This window comes from Sus scrofa, chromosome 8 (assembly GCF_054392235.1).
Source record: "Sus scrofa isolate SSC_HxYL_T2T_F1_AM1 chromosome 8, Sscrofa_HxYL_maternal_Yorkshire_Landrace_v2.0, whole genome shotgun sequence".
Classification (NCBI taxonomy): domain Eukaryota; kingdom Metazoa; phylum Chordata; class Mammalia; order Artiodactyla; family Suidae; genus Sus; species Sus scrofa.
Window position 1 is genome coordinate 8,768,017 of NC_139390.1, and position 16,555 is coordinate 8,784,571.

At 43.1% G+C, this 16,555-nt stretch overlaps 1 protein-coding gene across 32 annotated transcripts in view; it reads right to left on the bottom strand.

Moving 5' to 3' along the window:
• Positions 1-16,555, bottom strand: part of RAB28 (RAB28, member RAS oncogene family) — a 561,352-nt gene that overhangs the window by 279,796 nt on the left and 265,001 nt on the right. Inside the window, exon 7 of one of the 32 annotated variants that reach the window (XR_014811802.1) lies at positions 9,265-9,312. The exons of the other annotated variants lie outside the window; for them this stretch is intronic. The gene's annotated coding sequence lies outside the window, so the exon portion shown is untranslated. Of the gene's footprint in view, positions 1-9,264; positions 9,313-16,555 lie in introns of those variants that run through there. 32 annotated transcript variants of the gene reach the window in all.

Sequence of the window (16,555 nt, forward strand, 5' to 3'; positions counted from 1 at the left end):
TCCTCCCCAAAGCCGTACTTGCAATACCATTGCACTGGGGGTAGGGCTTCAATATATGAATTTGGGGGGACAAAACATTCAGTCCATCACAGTGGGGAAACTGGAGGGGTCAGACTTTCAGAAACAATATCCAGACCCTCATGTGCATTGCATGCATGCGTGCATGCATGTGTGTATACAAGCCCACACATGTCCACCTCCCCCATCTGACTGGCCCTCAAGAAGAAGAAGAGGGGCCAGGACAGAGGTCACTATCACAATATCAGGAAAGAGTGAATGGAGCCTAACTTAGGTGGGAGAAGCTGCCCAAAGTCTCCCAGATACAAGGTGATATTTTGGACATGGTGCCTGCCTCCCCTTTCCTCAGTGCAAAGTGGCAAGACGAATTGGCCTCAGTGTCCTAGCCTGCAAAGTGAGGAAGAAGGGAAAGAGTTGGAAATAAAGATAATTCAGCAAGTATTCTATCACATCTTTGCTGTTGTGCAGAGCACGATTCCAGGTTCCAAGAACACAGGGGTGAACAGGCAGCCCTGCTCTCCCGAACCTTACCCTCGAGTGGGAAATGCATGTAAAATGCTTGGGCTGTGAGGATACAATTAACTTCTAGTTCATGCTACCTATTGAGAGAAGGTCAAGTGGTCAACAAAAGCACAATTACTTGTTTCCTCTCATTAAGACCCTGCCTGGACCTTGATTTCTTCCTCCTATTGAAGAGTTAGAATCACTTTTGCAATGAGAGGAATATAAAGTAATGGCAGAGGCTGAAACAGTCAGCATATGAATATCTCTTTCAACTTTGTAGTTGAGCTTAGAACCCTCCAATCCTCCATTGCTCCACCTCCAACACACATCTTAATAACTAATTCCCACCCCTCCCCCCAAGAGAAATGCCTGTCTGTTAACTGGACCAAGGATGCTGCTGTAGCGGGCACCAACAAACTTTTCTGTAAAGGTCAGAAAGCAAATATTTCAGGCTTTGCCAGGCAAAAAGAAAAAATCAAAGATGTTATGTAAGTACTTATCACAAGGGAAAAAACAAATTTCCACAAGTTTTTTATTGATAAAATTCAAAAACTGGGAGTTCCCATCGTGGCTCAGCGTTTACGAACCTGACTAGCATCCATGAGGTCACGGGTTAGATCCCTGGCCTTGCTCAGTGGGTTAAGGATCTGGTGTTACCATGAGCTGTGGCATAGGTTGCAGACGCGTCTCCGATCCCGTGTTGCGATGGCTGTGGTGAAGGCCAGCAGCTGTAGCTCTGATTCAACGCCTAGCCTGGGAACTTCCCTGTGCCACAGGTGCAGCCCTAAAAAGCATTAAAAAAAATGCAAAAATCAAGCACTTTTCTGTGATGTTCTTATGAGAAAAAATATAATTCTGAGGGATAACATTTTGCTTAGCTGGAGTGCAAAGCTGGTGTTTCCTGTTATCAAAATTGATTGCAAATGTTCACCTGATAATTCAGCTCTGTAAGGACATTTGGTTTATTTCATCTTTGAAAATGTACTCTGCTTTGGGTTTTATTTTTTCAACCATTTAAAAATGTAAAAAATATTCTTAGCTCATGGACCATACAAAGACAGGCGGGGGGGGGGGGGGGTCCCCCATCCCCTCCTTGCATAGTTTGCCAGTTTTTGCAATAGAGTCACAGGGTCTATCTTGTCTTGGCCAGGCTGCTAGATGGTTATTTTCTGGATGGAATACTGGCACATTCACCATCAGCTCCAGGTTCTGTTTCCTTTCTAATTATTTAAGATTAATACTATTAATAACTAATAATATCCAGTAGGAAGGGAGGGAGGGAGAGAGGAAGGAAAGAAAAGGAAAAAATACATTTTTAAAGGACTGCTATGCTTAAGGTACTGAGCTAAATATTTTATACATGTCATCTAATTTAATTCTAACAACCCTGTAAAGTGTGTTATAGTCCCATTATACAGATGAGGAAAGTAAAGCTCACAGAAGTTAAGTGGTTGGCCTCAAGTCACAGAGCAAATGAGGGGCAGTGACCAGCTCCCCAGAAGCCCTGGGTCCTTTCCACCTTTGCCTGCTTTCTGAGAACCAGTCAAACCTACAACCCCAAATGCAAATCTCATTTTCATTGTATTCTCGTTGATTTGTTTGTTTTGGAACTTTACATAGATAAATTCATTTGTGCAGAGGCCACCCCTGGGCTCATCCAACATTTTCCTGGAAAACTAGGAGAAAAACTACATTTTCAAGTTCAAGCAGCGTCCTGGCACTGGGAAGTGTTTGAAAAGAAAGGGCTCTTTGTCGCTGGTGTTGCACCATGGACGTAATCTCATTTTCAGCTAATCAATTCATATACAGTAAAAAGCCTAATGTGATTCCTCATTAGCAGAGGGCCATAAAGAAGCCAGTTCCGAGGCTGCACTAAATCCCAAAATGACTGGCACCTCCCTCTTGGCGATTATCAAATTGGCTGGCATTAATCATTTTTAATGACCAATTTGTGTTTTTTTACTTTAAAAAAAATGGGTGGGGGGAAGCCTTGTCTGATTACTGGTGTAAAAGAAAACAAGCAGGTTTAGTAAAATCTCATTAAAAAAAAAAAAAAGTAAGAAAGAACTAAGCAGGGGGAAGGGATGGAAAAAAAGAGAAGCCTGAATCACCTTTGTCAGGTATTTAGCTGTGACCAGCAAAACAGACCTTCAAGAGGAGGTCTTTCAGCAGAAGCCTGCAGGGGGGGCCATCAATGGCCCCTTTATTTGTGAAAGACGGATTATTTTAAATAAATTACAGAGCACTTTCGCTGAATAAACAGCGTCTCAGAGGCTGTGGTGCGCTACACATGCCTAATTGCCCCACAGAAAATTCTAAATGACTCTTAAGCCTGGGGCCGGGCTTTGAGTTTGCTGATAGGAGCTGAGTCCTTGCGGGGGGTGGGGGGCAGAGGGTCTGGGGCTGAAAGGCAGTGCCCAGGGAGAAGAAAACTGTGAGCCTAATCGGGAGTATACCCTTATAATATTTAGGAAAACCACAAGGATGGAGGGTTCCCAAAACTGCACAAGGCGGCCTCAGAAGTGAGCCATCTGCATGTCATTTTTATTTGCGTTTGATATGTTAAACGCCCCCCGATGTTTATGGCATGGAAGACCACTCAAACATTACAAAGATTCCTTGGCCGAAGCAAGAGGACCTTCTCCCTCCTTAGCTTCCCTCCCCCAACACACCCTCCCCTCCTTCCTCCACAGACCCTGTTACTGTCCTTTCTAGGACCAAAAGGCCTACCGAGAGAACTGCGGCTAAATAGAGATTTTTTTTAGATCCTTTTTAAGAATTGCAGCACAATCTGACCTTGTTTTAGAAGCAGGTTAAAGTGATTTATTATGTGAGGACCCGAAGTGACTACAGGCAGGAGTTAGGCTAATGCTGGAAGCAGGAAAGGGCATTTGAGCCCTTCCCAAGGAACCCAGCCCTGGGCAGGGAGCCTGAATAAAAGAGATGATCCAGATCAGAGCACAAGCAAATCAAGTCAGGAGAACAGGTACCACTGTATTTGGTGGGCGGTGTGGGGTATTACTTTTGACAGACGGTATTACAGAAAGTAAAATGACTCTTATTTGTTAATATCCCCCAAAATGAATTGCAACATGCAAGCAGCTACCAGATGCCTTGATGAACAGCAATCAAGAAAAAAAAAAAGAGGGTGTTCCCATGGTGGAGCAGTGGAAATGAATCTGACTAGTATCCATGAGGATGCAGGTTCAATCCCTGGCCTCGCTCAATGGGTTAAGGATCTGGCATTGCCGTGAGCTGTGATGTAGGTCACAGATGTGACTTGGAGCCTACGTTGCTGTAGCCAAGGTGTAGGATTACACCCCTAGCCTGGGAACTTCCATTTGCCTTGGGTCAGCCCTAAAAAGCAAAAAAAGAAAAAAGAAAAAAATAAAGAAAAAAAAAAAAAAAGACAAAGAAGTCAAGCCTCACCAAAAGCATAGAATCTGGGCTTTCTCTTGAGAATTTCCACACATGCTACTTTAATAAGGGACTTACCACCCTCCCCCAAACGTAGCTGTGAAATTCTTCCCCAAAGGTGACACAATTAATTGCATTTGCAGTTAACACAATTATAGCGTAGCTGAAAGACTGGCCTGCACCTAATAAATCTCAAATGTTAAGAGGGATAATCAAGTTGATAAATCATCGGGTTGTACCACCTGAGAAAGTATAGAAAAGCCTAAAATTGAGGGAAAGGATGAGGCATTAATGAGGGATAACAGGGCAGCCCAGCAACCTTCACTTAGTATGTCACAATTATCTTGAGACCTCTCCTTATCATTTAATTTTGCATAGAATGGTACAGACTGCTTGAAAGGTGTTCATTTTGAATTTGCCATTCACTCACTGCCCCAGAAGATGGTTTGGCAGAGTTGTGAGCTCTTAATCTTTCTTCCATAAATCAGGGGGGTTGAGTTAGTTCATCATAATGCCTACACTCAAGGAATTTATAATACGGAGAAGTAGGACATATAAAAAAGAAAAACTGATGCTTCCCCCAAAAAGTACCCATCTGAAATGGTCAAATGTGTAAAATAGTTATAATCTTGGAAAAGTTGCTTAAATTTTCTGAGAATTAGGTTCCTTATATACATATGAGGAGATTACTAATCCTTGACTGTTGAAGAGTATTCATTCATTCATTCATGCATTTGACATTCATTGAATATTGAGTTCAACATTCAAAACGTTGTTTTGGGGATTAAGAACAAAACAAACCAAACCAAACCCAAAAGTGTGTTCAGGATCTGTCTTTATTCAGACAATTGAGGAAAACTAAGAGATGATATGGCAGCAACAGCTTGCTTCCAGATGATAGAAGATCTTGAAGGCTGAACTGTGTACATTGGTCAGAGAGCAGAAAAGAGCCATGGATGGATTTTGAATTCAGCAATGAGTGGTAATACCAGAGTTGGTATTATCACAGGAATCAGCCCTTACCAAAAGGAAGAAAAGGATGTGAAGTGGAAGCAGAGATATATATGTTTTATTGCAATTTTGTAGACATGAATGCAGAACTGGACAGGGCATTTTCAATAGGTTTAAAAGTGAGAGAACAAGAGCAACAGAAGGCAACAGACAGGAGAAAGTCAAATCTAAATTGGAAATGTGAGCTCTACAGCTTGGGAAAACTCATTCATCCACTCATTTAATGATTGATTCAAACTAAATTTCATGAGCAGTATTATAGCCAGATACTATGCTAGAGAATATTAACAAAGAATAGCTTGGCAGTCATGCAAATAAATACATACAGCATGTGTCTTATTTTCTGTATATACATAACAGCACACAAAGAGAATATGAACATGGCTGTGTTGAACTCTGAAAATTCAGGATGAGCCCTCCAGAGGTAAGGTGATATTGGAGCTGAATCTGAAAGATTTCCTAGATAGAAAGAAAGGAACAGCATCCAGGCAGAAGGAATAGCCTGTACAAAAACATAGAAACATGAGCTTGAATATTACATTTAGGACACTTGGAGACATTCAGTATCATTGGATTTTAAGTTGTATGGACAGAAAAATGAAGCTGGAGAGGTCTATGGAAGACAGACCCTGAAGGTTTGTATGTGCCATGACAAAGAGTTTAAATTTTACCCCATAGGTTACAAGAAGACCAATAAATGCTTTCAGTGTTCTAAGCAGGCCAGAGTCATTAATAGAAATAGGGACTTCAGATGGTTAAATTTTATCTGTCTCCTGTATTGATTTTATGAGAACTATAATCCAGCTGTATTTTTTTTTTGAAACAGGAAATTTGGCTTAACTTCAGAAATTATATAAATTTCACCTGTATCTGAATTCAGCAACTTTTTATATTCAAGTTCTTTATAATCTGGGTACCGGAAGGTAGGAGAATGGATGGGAAAGAAATTTCCCTTTATTTATACATTGAAATAAGCAGTTATATGTTGGATCTCAGGAAGGAAGAAAGGAAGGAAAGAAGGGGAGGGGAGGGGAAGGGACAGGAAAAGGAAGGGAGGAAAAGAAATAGAGCCTTCAGATGGAGAACTAACATCAAACTAAAGATGCTGATTTTGATTTCAAACTTGTTGAACTGGAGATACATTCAAATCACCCGTGGGAAAATGCTCAGTATGTAGTAGTTATGGAAATAACTCTAGTGTGTGGGGAAATGGCCAGGTTGAAAGATTAATCTTGAAGTTGCTGAATAAAGACGACTGGTGAAAGTTTCAGAATGGCTAAGACGTGTGGGGCAAGGAATAGAGAGAAAAGATGAGGATCCTGCACTGAATTGTGTATACCCCATACTCTGGAAGAAGGGAAGCAAGCCGGACACCAAAAAGTAAAAGAATGAACCAGCACTGGGGTGGAGGAGGAGAAATCAGCAGGTTCAAGATAATCAAAGGAGAGAGACAAGGACCAATACAAGAGCTGAAAGAACCTACCATTGGACAGAGTCTGCAGGATGCTGAGCTTGGCAAAGGGCCCAAGACTATAAAAACCACAGCGCACCATGGATGTACCTAGAGATTTATCATACTGAGTGAAGTAAGCCAGACAGAAAAAGAAAAACATCATATGATATCAGTTATATGTGGAATCTAATAAAAAACGATACATATGAACTTATTTTAAGAACAGAAAAAAAAAACTCATGGATTTCAAAACCAGTCTTAAGGTTACCACAGGTGAAACCACTGGGGGGAAGGAAGAGTTGGAAGAATGGGAATAACATATATGCTATAGTATAAAACAGGTGATTAATGAGAGCCTACTGTATAGCCCAGGAAAATCTACTCAATAATTGGAAATAGCCTATATTGGAAAAAAGAAAGGACATATTTACGTGTATGTCTGATTCACTCTGTTGTACACCTGAAGCTAACACATCATTGTAAATCACTATACCTCCAATAAAACTAAGTTAAAAAAAGAAAAAAGAAAAGAAACGCAGCACACCAAGTAAAGAAATACTCTCTCTTCCCTTAAGAAATTCAATATTTCACCTGGAAATGCAAGGTTAATCTTCTTTTTAGAATAGAAAATAATAAAAGACACGATATAATTCACTCCATAGTGTGTGGTACCTCCCTAACAGCTGCAGAAAACCTGAAAAGGACAGGTTTTAATATCTAGAAAGGTTCAGGATGAGGTTGACTTGCTTGGCCTTGAAGGACAGGAAAGAACTGGCTGGGGAAACAGGATTACAATAGGCCATTCTAGCAGGAGGAAATTCCTGAGCCAAGGCCAAGAGTCAGGAATGAGTGTGGTGTTTTGACAGGACAGCTCGGAGCCCAGACTGTTAGGGAGAGAATCTGAATCTGGAAAGAGTAGGAAATAAGATAGGAAAGGTTGGAATGGGCTAGAATATGAAGGGCCTTGAAAGTCAGGTGGAGAAACCTGTGTTTGTTAACCCAGCCTTGGGTGGGAGCAGACACATGGGCACACACCTATCTTTAGTTCCATCCAATTCTGAGCCAGCTCATAGGCGTCCATCCAGTCATCCATTCAGCATGTAAAGAGCTAGATGGCAGAGACAGGAATTCCAGGAAGCCTTGAGAGATCAGAATAGCTACCCCCCCCATAATTCGCTCCACCATAATTGGAATGCCAGCCCAGGTAAGACACTGTCTGAGAATTTAGGTCCACAAAGTCCAGGACCAGCCAGTAAGATCATCAACAGTAAGACCCTCTGTAGATGGGCTTCTGTGAAAAACCCATACACCTTCTGTTCTAACTAAAACCTGTCTTTACCCTGAGGGCACTGGCTTCTTATAACTTCCTCAATGGTAGCTATTTACCTACCAAACCCTCAAGAGGGAAGGGGAGTAGGTGTCCTATTTTTTTCCTTATTGGCACTTCCAAGGATTGATTCTTCCTCCCCCCTAAAATCCCACTGCTCCCTGGAAATGGTGATGTGTTCCATCAGCACACACCATTCACCTGCCCCTTTCTTGTACCTGACATTTGGAGGCCATGGGATTAGCCCCTACCCCATTTCTTCATAACCACAGCCTTTGATTTACTGTCCCTCTATCCAGCAATTCTCAGCAGTTACTCTTACAAATGATTCTTCTAATAACCTGGCCTCTCAGTGCCCTGGCCTCGTTCCTCCAATGATCTTGTCTTCCACCTACGCCGGTCATACTGGAGAACCCCTAATGACAAATTACTGTAGCCCCTTCCTAATCCCAACTTCAGGCCCCTGTGTCCCATTCCTCAGCTTTCTCTCATATCCTTCCTTCTCAGTTTCCTGCCTGACTCAGATTCCACAGGCTCTTGTCAAAGCCCTCAGTCCCTTTGTGTCTATCTTCTCTATTGTCCTCACCTAAAAAATGCCAAGCCCCAGTTAGACTGAATTCTGCTTCTGCACAGTTGAATATACTGGTGAAAAACACAAACTGTAGTGATGGACCTCACATTAAGTGTATGACAGCCACTTTCAAGGACGCCTTTAAGGCCACCTGGCAGAGGCACAAGACACTTGCCTTTGACATCTATTCTTCCACTCTCCTGAACAGCCTGCTATTCCTGACCCTCATTTTGGAAATCACCAAACACTCTCAAATGATAATTTTATCAGTCAGATACGGGTGAGACTCCAGGTAGGGAGCCATCCTGAGGCAAACTTCTTCTCCAGCTGTGAATCTGTGACACCCAATAAAATATTTGCTTCCAAATTATGATGACAGGAGTTCCCATAATGGCTCAGTGGTAACGAATCCGACTAGTATCCATGAGGATGCAGTTCCATCCCTGGTCTCGCTCAGTGGGTTAAGGATCCAGCGTTGCCATGAGCTGTGGTGTAGGTCACAGATGTGGCTCAGATCGGGCGTTGCTGTGGCTGTGGCTCAGGCCTGCAGCTGCAGCTCCAATTCAACCTCCATATGCCAGAGATGCAGACCTAAAAAGACAAAAAATAAATAAATAAATACAATGGTAGAACATGCATAAGATAGACATTCCTGTTCCGAAAGGGAGAAATGGGAAAGAAGGAAAGGGTAGTGGGTTCTAAGCAAATCCAAAATCTGGCAGGGCGTACCCCATTAGACCTGAAGGTCTGAGAAATCCTCTCTGGCCCAATGCTCTGCCTTCCAGACCCACAAGAGCAGCATCTCCACCTTTAGGACTTACTGGGTCAGGGGAGCTACCCCAGTGGCTCTGCTAGGCAGGGGTCCCACCCCCACAGCTCTGGGCAGCCACTGTCTGGCCTGCTGAAACTAAGGAGGCATCTCTGAAGGTCTCTGAACTGCCTTCAGTGTCACCCTTCCCTTACCTTGAAAAATAAGGCACATCTGCAGCTAAACGGCTCTGTGGCTCTGCCCTGTAAAATCAAAAAAGTCCAACAGCCTTCCTTTTTTATCCTCTTTTGTCTCTGCATTTCAAACTTTCAGTGTTTCTGCTGGGGTATCGGGGTGGCTAGGATTAGATCCCCAGTTCACACCTATACTAATCTCCTTATCAGATGGCTATTTGACCAGAGCCGTGCTTTTCTCTGCAATGGACAGATTATTCCAAATCTTTAAGCTCTGATTCCTTTTTTTTAAAGATTTTTATCTTTTTCCATTATAGTTGGCTTACAATGTTCTGTTAATTCTGCTGTACAGCAAAGTGACTCCGTCATACATCTATACATATTCTTTTTAAAAATGGACTTCCCATGTGGCTTGCGGCATACCTACCCCACGTGGCTTCTGATTCCTTTTTGATTAACAAGCCCTTCCATTTGTTTCTCTGGTCCCATGTTTTGCCTTAGGCAGTTAGGAGGAACCAAGCTGCTTCTCCAACACTTTACTTAGAAGCCCCTCAGCTAAACATCCAGTTTCAACTCTTGCCAAGTTCCACTTTGCACAAATCGCTAGAACATGAACACAATTCAGCCAGGTTATTTGCCACGTTATAACAAAGATCGTTTTTTCTTCACTGTCCAATAACATGTCCCTTATTCTCACCTAAGGTCTCACCACAACGGCCTTTACCATTCATATTTCTATCAGCATTCCGCTCATGAACATTCACCCATTCTCTAAAATGATGGGGGCTTTCTCTATATCTCTCCTCTTTCCTTTCTGAGGTCTCAACTGAATCCCCTCTGACAATCCCTTCATGGCAACCTTGTCTTTTTGTAGTATGCACCTCAAAACTCTTCCAGCCTCTATCCATTACCCACTTCCAAAGCCACATCCACACTTTTTGGTATTTGTTACAGCAGCGTCCACTTCTTGGCAGTTACTGTCTTAGTTCAGGCTGCTATAACAAATACTATAGACTGTGTAGCTTAAAAAAAAAAAAGTGATTCATTTCACACAGTTCTGAAGGCTGAGAAGTCCAAGGTCTACACACACGTGGTCAACTAATCTATGACGAACAAGGCAAGAATATGCAATGGAGAAAAGACAAACTCTTTAATAAGCAGTGCTGGGAAAACTAAACAGCTACATGTAAAAGAATGAAGTTAGAACATTCTCTAACACCATACACAGAAATAAAATCAAAATGGATTAAAGATCTAAATGTAATATTATACTGTTAAACTCATAGAGGGAAACAGGCAGAACACTCTTTGACATAAATTGCAGCAATATCTTTTCAGAGCTACCTCCTAGAGCAATGAAAATAAAAACAAAAAATAAACAAGTGGGACCTAATTAAATTCAAAAGGATTCACACAGCATAGGAAACCATAAACAAGACAAAAAGACAACCCACAAAATGGGAGAAAAAAAATCTTTGCAAACAAAGCATCTGACCAAAATATAAAAACAACTCATGCAGCTCAATATCAAAAAAACAAACAACCCAATCAAAAAATTGGCAGAAGATTTAAATAGACATTTCTCCAAAAAAGACATATGGATGGCCAAAAAATACATGAAAAGATGTTTAATTTTGCTGATTATTAGAGAAATGCAAATCAAAACTACAGTGAGGTATCACCTTATACCAGTCAGAATGGCCATCATAAAAAGTCTACAAAAAATAAATGCTGGAGAGAGTGTGGAGAAAAGGGAACTCTTACACTGTTGGTGGAAATGTAAATTGGTACAACCACTGTAGAAAACAGTATGGAGATTCCTCAAAAAACTAAAAATAGAACTACCATGTGACCCAGAAATCCCACTCCAGGGCATATATCTGGAGAAAACCATAATTCGAAAAGATGCATGCAGCCCAATGTTCACTGCAACACTATTTACAATATCTCAGACACGGAAGCAACCTAAATGTCCATCAACAGAGGATTAGATAAAGAGGATATGGTACAAATATGCAGTGGAATATTACTCAGCCATAAAAAAAACGAAATAATACCATTTGCAGCAACATGGATGGACTTAGAGATTACCATATTAAGTGAAGTAAGTGACAGAGAGAAAGATAAATATATGATACCACTTATATGTGGAATCTAAAAAAGTAATATAAATGAACTTACTTAGAAAACAGAAACAGACCAACAGACTTCAAAAGCAAACTACGGTTACCAAAGGGGAAAGACGGCAGGGAAGGATGAATCGGCGGTTTGAGATGGCATATGTACACTACCATATATGGAATAGATGTCAACGGGGACCTGGTGTCTAGCACGGGGTACTCTATTCGGTATTCTATGATAGGAGTTCCTGCCGTGGCACATCTAGCTTATCTCTATGGAAGTCCTGGTTTGATCCCCAGCCTGGTGCAGTGGGTACAGGATCAAGCATTGGCCACAGATGTGGCATAGGTCACTTCACAGCTCCAACTCGAGTCCTATCCCTGGCCTGGGAACTTCCATGTGCCATAGGTGCAGCCAAAAAAGAAAAAAATAATAATAATTCTGTGATGACCTATACAGGAAAAGAGTCTTAAAAAGAATGGAGATATATATCTATAGATATATCGATATATATATATAAGTGAATCGCTTTGTTGCATAGCAGAAGTTATCACAACATTGTATATTAGCTATACTTCAATAAAACTTTTAAAAACAAAAAAAAGAGAGAGAAGAAGACGTCCAAGATCAAGGTGCTGGCAGATTGAGTTTTTTTGGTTTTGGTTTTGTTTTATGTCTTTTAGGGCCACACCCATGGCATATGAGGTTTTCAGGCTAGGGGTCAAATCAGAGCTGTAGCTGCTGGCCTGCGCCACAGCCACAGCATTGCAGGATCCTGCGTCTTCGACCTGCACCACAGCTCACAGCAATGCTAGATCCTCAACCCACTAAGCAAGGCCAGGGATCAAACCCGCATCCTCATGGATACTAGCTGGGTTCTTAACCCTTATGAACCATAACAGGAAGTCCCATAATAGGCTCTTCTTTGTCTTGCATCTTCTACCATGTTTTGCAACTTAGCCAAAGAGCAGCGCTAATATCAGCCAGGTGGGGGTGGCAGGCTCTTGCTTTTGGCCCCTCCGAGAAAAACAAACTCCTCCATCTCTCCTTTAGGAGGGTCCCTGCTGTTTTCCCCTTGCTATCCTCCGTTCCTTCGCTGCCTTGTCTGAGCAGCATGCCTCGGGTGGGGGGCTTGCCTTCAGCTCCACTCTGAGCTCTAAGATTACTGTTTTCATTTCCCCGACTGCTTGGTGACCGCGATGTGGCCCTCAGGGTGAGGGAGCCGGGGAGAGGGTGTGACCAGCGGGGATCCCATTAAAATACAGGGCAGTCATGCAAGCCAGGCTGTTTGGCTCCGTCCCGCCTGCTCTTGCCACCCCGCCCCCAAATATGATCATAACAGCACAGAGCTATAAAGTTGCTTTTCATAGCATGCATTGCCCGGCTCCCTAACAAAGTTCTGACTGTCCAGAAGAAAAGGAGGACATTGTAAGGAGGGGATTAAAGGCAGAAGTGGTGAAGAGAGGCGGTGTGGCCTGGTGGAAAGATCCTTACCCACAAAGCAGGACCTGGCGATTCTGGCTGAATTCTGCAGCTAGCTCAGCCAGCTCATGCTCGGATTTGAGGCAAGCCCCTCCTTCTCAGGCCTCAGTTTCTCCATTTGTAAAATGAAGGTCTAGGGTGAGATTGTTTTAATGTCCTTTTCAGCCTCTGAATGCTGGAAAAGTTGCTGCTTGACACCAAGCAAGAGGATGTGATGCCTGCCTGAGTCTGGACCTGCTACTCAGAAGTACTTTAGCCTTTAACCAGCCCTGGGGTCTAGAATGGGGACCCCAAGCCATGGATTTTGAACCAGAGATATATGGGACATTTTAACCTGCCTTAGCGTTCACTGAAACACTCAGGTTGTTTGTGGACTTATACACAGCACAGCTTAAGCCCCTCAAAGATATTAGTAAGCATCTTCTAACATGGGCTAGGTGCTTAATGAATGACCACTGAACTAATGAATGAGCACAGGGAACAGGCTTGGAGTAGGTTCTCTCTCGTCCTTCATTTTTCATTCACTCACTATTTATCAAGTGATTATTCCTGGGCATACACACCAGAGGACGAACAAGACCAAGAGTCTGCCCTCATGGAGTCTGCATTCTAATAGGAAGACACTGAAAATATATGAATGAAAAAATAATTGCTTGCTGGATGGTGATAAGTCCTAGAAGAAAAATAAAGGAGGATAAGGGGAGAAGGAATTCAGAGAGCCAGGGTGTCATTTTACATACAGTATGATTAGGGGAGGACTCCTTAATCAGGTGACCTCTGAACAGAGACCTAGAAGAACTAAAGAGGCAGCCAAGGTGACATTTGAGGAAATTGCCTGCCAGGTAGAAATGATACCAAGTACAAAGTCCCTGGGGCAGGAGTAGGCGTGGTGCATTTAAGAAACAGCATGGAGGTCAGTGTGGTTGGAGCCCAGTGAGCAAGGCAGACATGCATATATGATGATGTCAGATGTTCCAGTAGGTACAGATCGTGTGAGGATTTGGCTTGAACTCTAACGAAGGCCGGTAGCCAGGGGGTGGGTTTGGAGCCAAGAAGAGACACGATGCAGTATGTTTTAAAAGGCAAGTGTTGGCTGTAAAAATTGGACAAAGTGAGGGAAGACTATCAGAGGGGAGACCAATCAGGAAGCCACTGAAATAATCCAGGAAAGAAATGATATTGACTTAGATTATCGCACTGAGGTAGAGGTGTAATAAGGATCGGATTTAGGGCATACTTCTAAGACTGGGCCAATTCAGTTGGCATCTGTCCTGTACCACCACCGCTTCAAGGATTGGTCACTTTTTTCTCCAATTAGATCATAAGTTTCTTGAAGGCAAGGGTTCTGTGTCATATTTCTGTGCATCTACCAAATTCTTGGCCTATTTGTTAAACACTCAATAAACCTCTGCTCATTCAACTCAGTTCAATCAACATTCATTAAGCATCCAGCTCCACTTGATCTCCCAGTGCCTCGAGCCAGCATCCCTTGGTCAATTCATAGCAAACTCCTTCCTTCCTTGTTCCTCAAGCCAAGGTTTTTCTGCTTCCATTCTTTTGGAAAGCAGGGACGGAGGTGGTCGGCAGGGTAAGACAGAATGACAGGAAAGAAAGAAAGAAGTTTAAACACTGATAGGAAATAGCTGTCAGAAGAGAAAAAGTTGAGGAAACCATCAGAGACAGCCAATGGAAAGAGGAAAGTCCTGAAAGAGCCAGAAGAGCTGAGAAGACTTGAAGGAGGTGGAAGGGCAAGGATGCATGCTGGCATAGATAGAAAATGATGATTGTTTTTTATGTGTGGAGCAAGAGCACACAGGTAGAGGTTGAGGTCTGAGAAGAGAGGAGATTGTTGGAACTATCTACTGGAGAAAAGGCAAGAAATTTGAAAATTGAATCAACGTACAGTAGCTAGGTGGCAGTAGGGCATCAATTGAGGTCCATGTGTGTTCATTTATAGTGGCCTTGATGTGTAGGATAATATTGATTTGACCTTGATGGAATGTCAGCAGCCAGGGTTAGAAGCACAGGCAGAGCAGATGATTGGAATCACCCAAGGTTAGCACGTGACAGATGTGTGCAAAACAAGAGTAGAGGCATGACATAGAATTACAAGAGCTGTTGGAGTGATGGAAAGTGGAATCTGTGTGTGTGTGTGGTTGAGAGTAAGGACAAGAGCAGCAGATCATACAGGACAAAGAGGATGGATGAAGTGAAGGACCCAGGTGAAGAACTGAGGAATGGAATGTAAGCAAGCAAAGGGATTGGAAGGAGAGGAGGGTTGTGGTCAGACAGTGGGAGGAGTGACTCTCATGCCTTCTGAGATATAACAGTTCCAGACAATGACCAGGTCCACGATGTAGCCATAAAAATGGGTGAAGGAAGCAGTTTGGAGAAAAAGGTGAGAAGGACAAGGAACCAAGGCACAAGGTGTTAAATGGCTCATGCATGTGAAACACAAAAGCCCTCCCAACAGTGCTTGGGAAGTGGAGGGATATGGAGAGAGGTCCCAACATGTGCCATGAGTGAAGGGGTGTGTCTAGGAAGTGACCCCACAGCTGTCAGGTGGGAAGGCCAAAGGGGGCACTAGTGACTCAGAAGGGGCAACAAGGGAGCAGGCATTGTGTTTACAGTTGCCTGGCTCAGCCTGCCCAGTAGAGAGGGAAGGATGTAACCCTGGACCCCATGAGGAGTTACCGTCTGGGAGAAGAGTCTGTGGAAACATAGGAAGATCTGATTCATATGTGGATACACGGGTATCACTTAAGCTAATCCAGATCAGGTAGGAAATGAAGCTTTTCTGAGTCACCTACATCACCACCGACATCTTTACAGGTCTCCAGGACACAAGGGTCTGGGGGGACAGGTTAAGTGCCAAATTTGGGTATCAACCAGCCACTTTATCATCTGAATACAACCTTGACAGTTGGACTAATTGGAAAACCTGTCAGATTTTGTGGCTCATGCATGAAACTGTCATGGACTGGTGAGGTGGTAACATCACTGTAGTCACTCTGCTGGGAATTCAAACCAGAACGGCATCAAGAGATAAGAAGGGGAACTAGAGGAGATGGGGAGGCTGCTGGGGGCAGGGGACAGGGCATGTCTGAGTCTCGAAGGACATGCAGGCTATGCAGAGATGAAGGGAAAGAAGGAGAGGTTCTTGGTGGAGTGAATACTATAGCCACGTGTGGCTGGGCAGGACCTACCACTGAAGAGCAGTACTTCTTAGAGGACTTGATGGAGTTCCCAGACACTCTGCTTGGTGTAGAGTCTCATATAGTCTCACAGATATCTCAAGGTTGAACTGAAAACTTTGAGGACTAATCTGAATAAGGAGTTTGGACAAAGGTTGTAAGGAATGGGAAGTCATGGGTGGTTTTTGAGCAGATGTGTGATAGGATGGGAGTTGTGTTTCTGGAAGACGTTGCCTGGTAGAAGGGGGTTGACACAGGGAAAGAACTGCAACAAGCAGACCATTTATAAGTCCACTGGGGTTGCCCCAGAGAGAGGCACAGAAGCCTAAGTGGGAAAGGGACTGCTGGGAATGAAGAGAAGACAGCAGAAACAAAAGATTTTTGCAGAGGTAGACACAACAGGTTTTGAAAGCCAAAATAAACATGAGCAATGACTGCAAAGCCTGCTTACTGCATTATCGGTCAAGTACCCTTGAGCATTACCTGGAGGCTCTAAGAGATTTGGGTCAACCCGG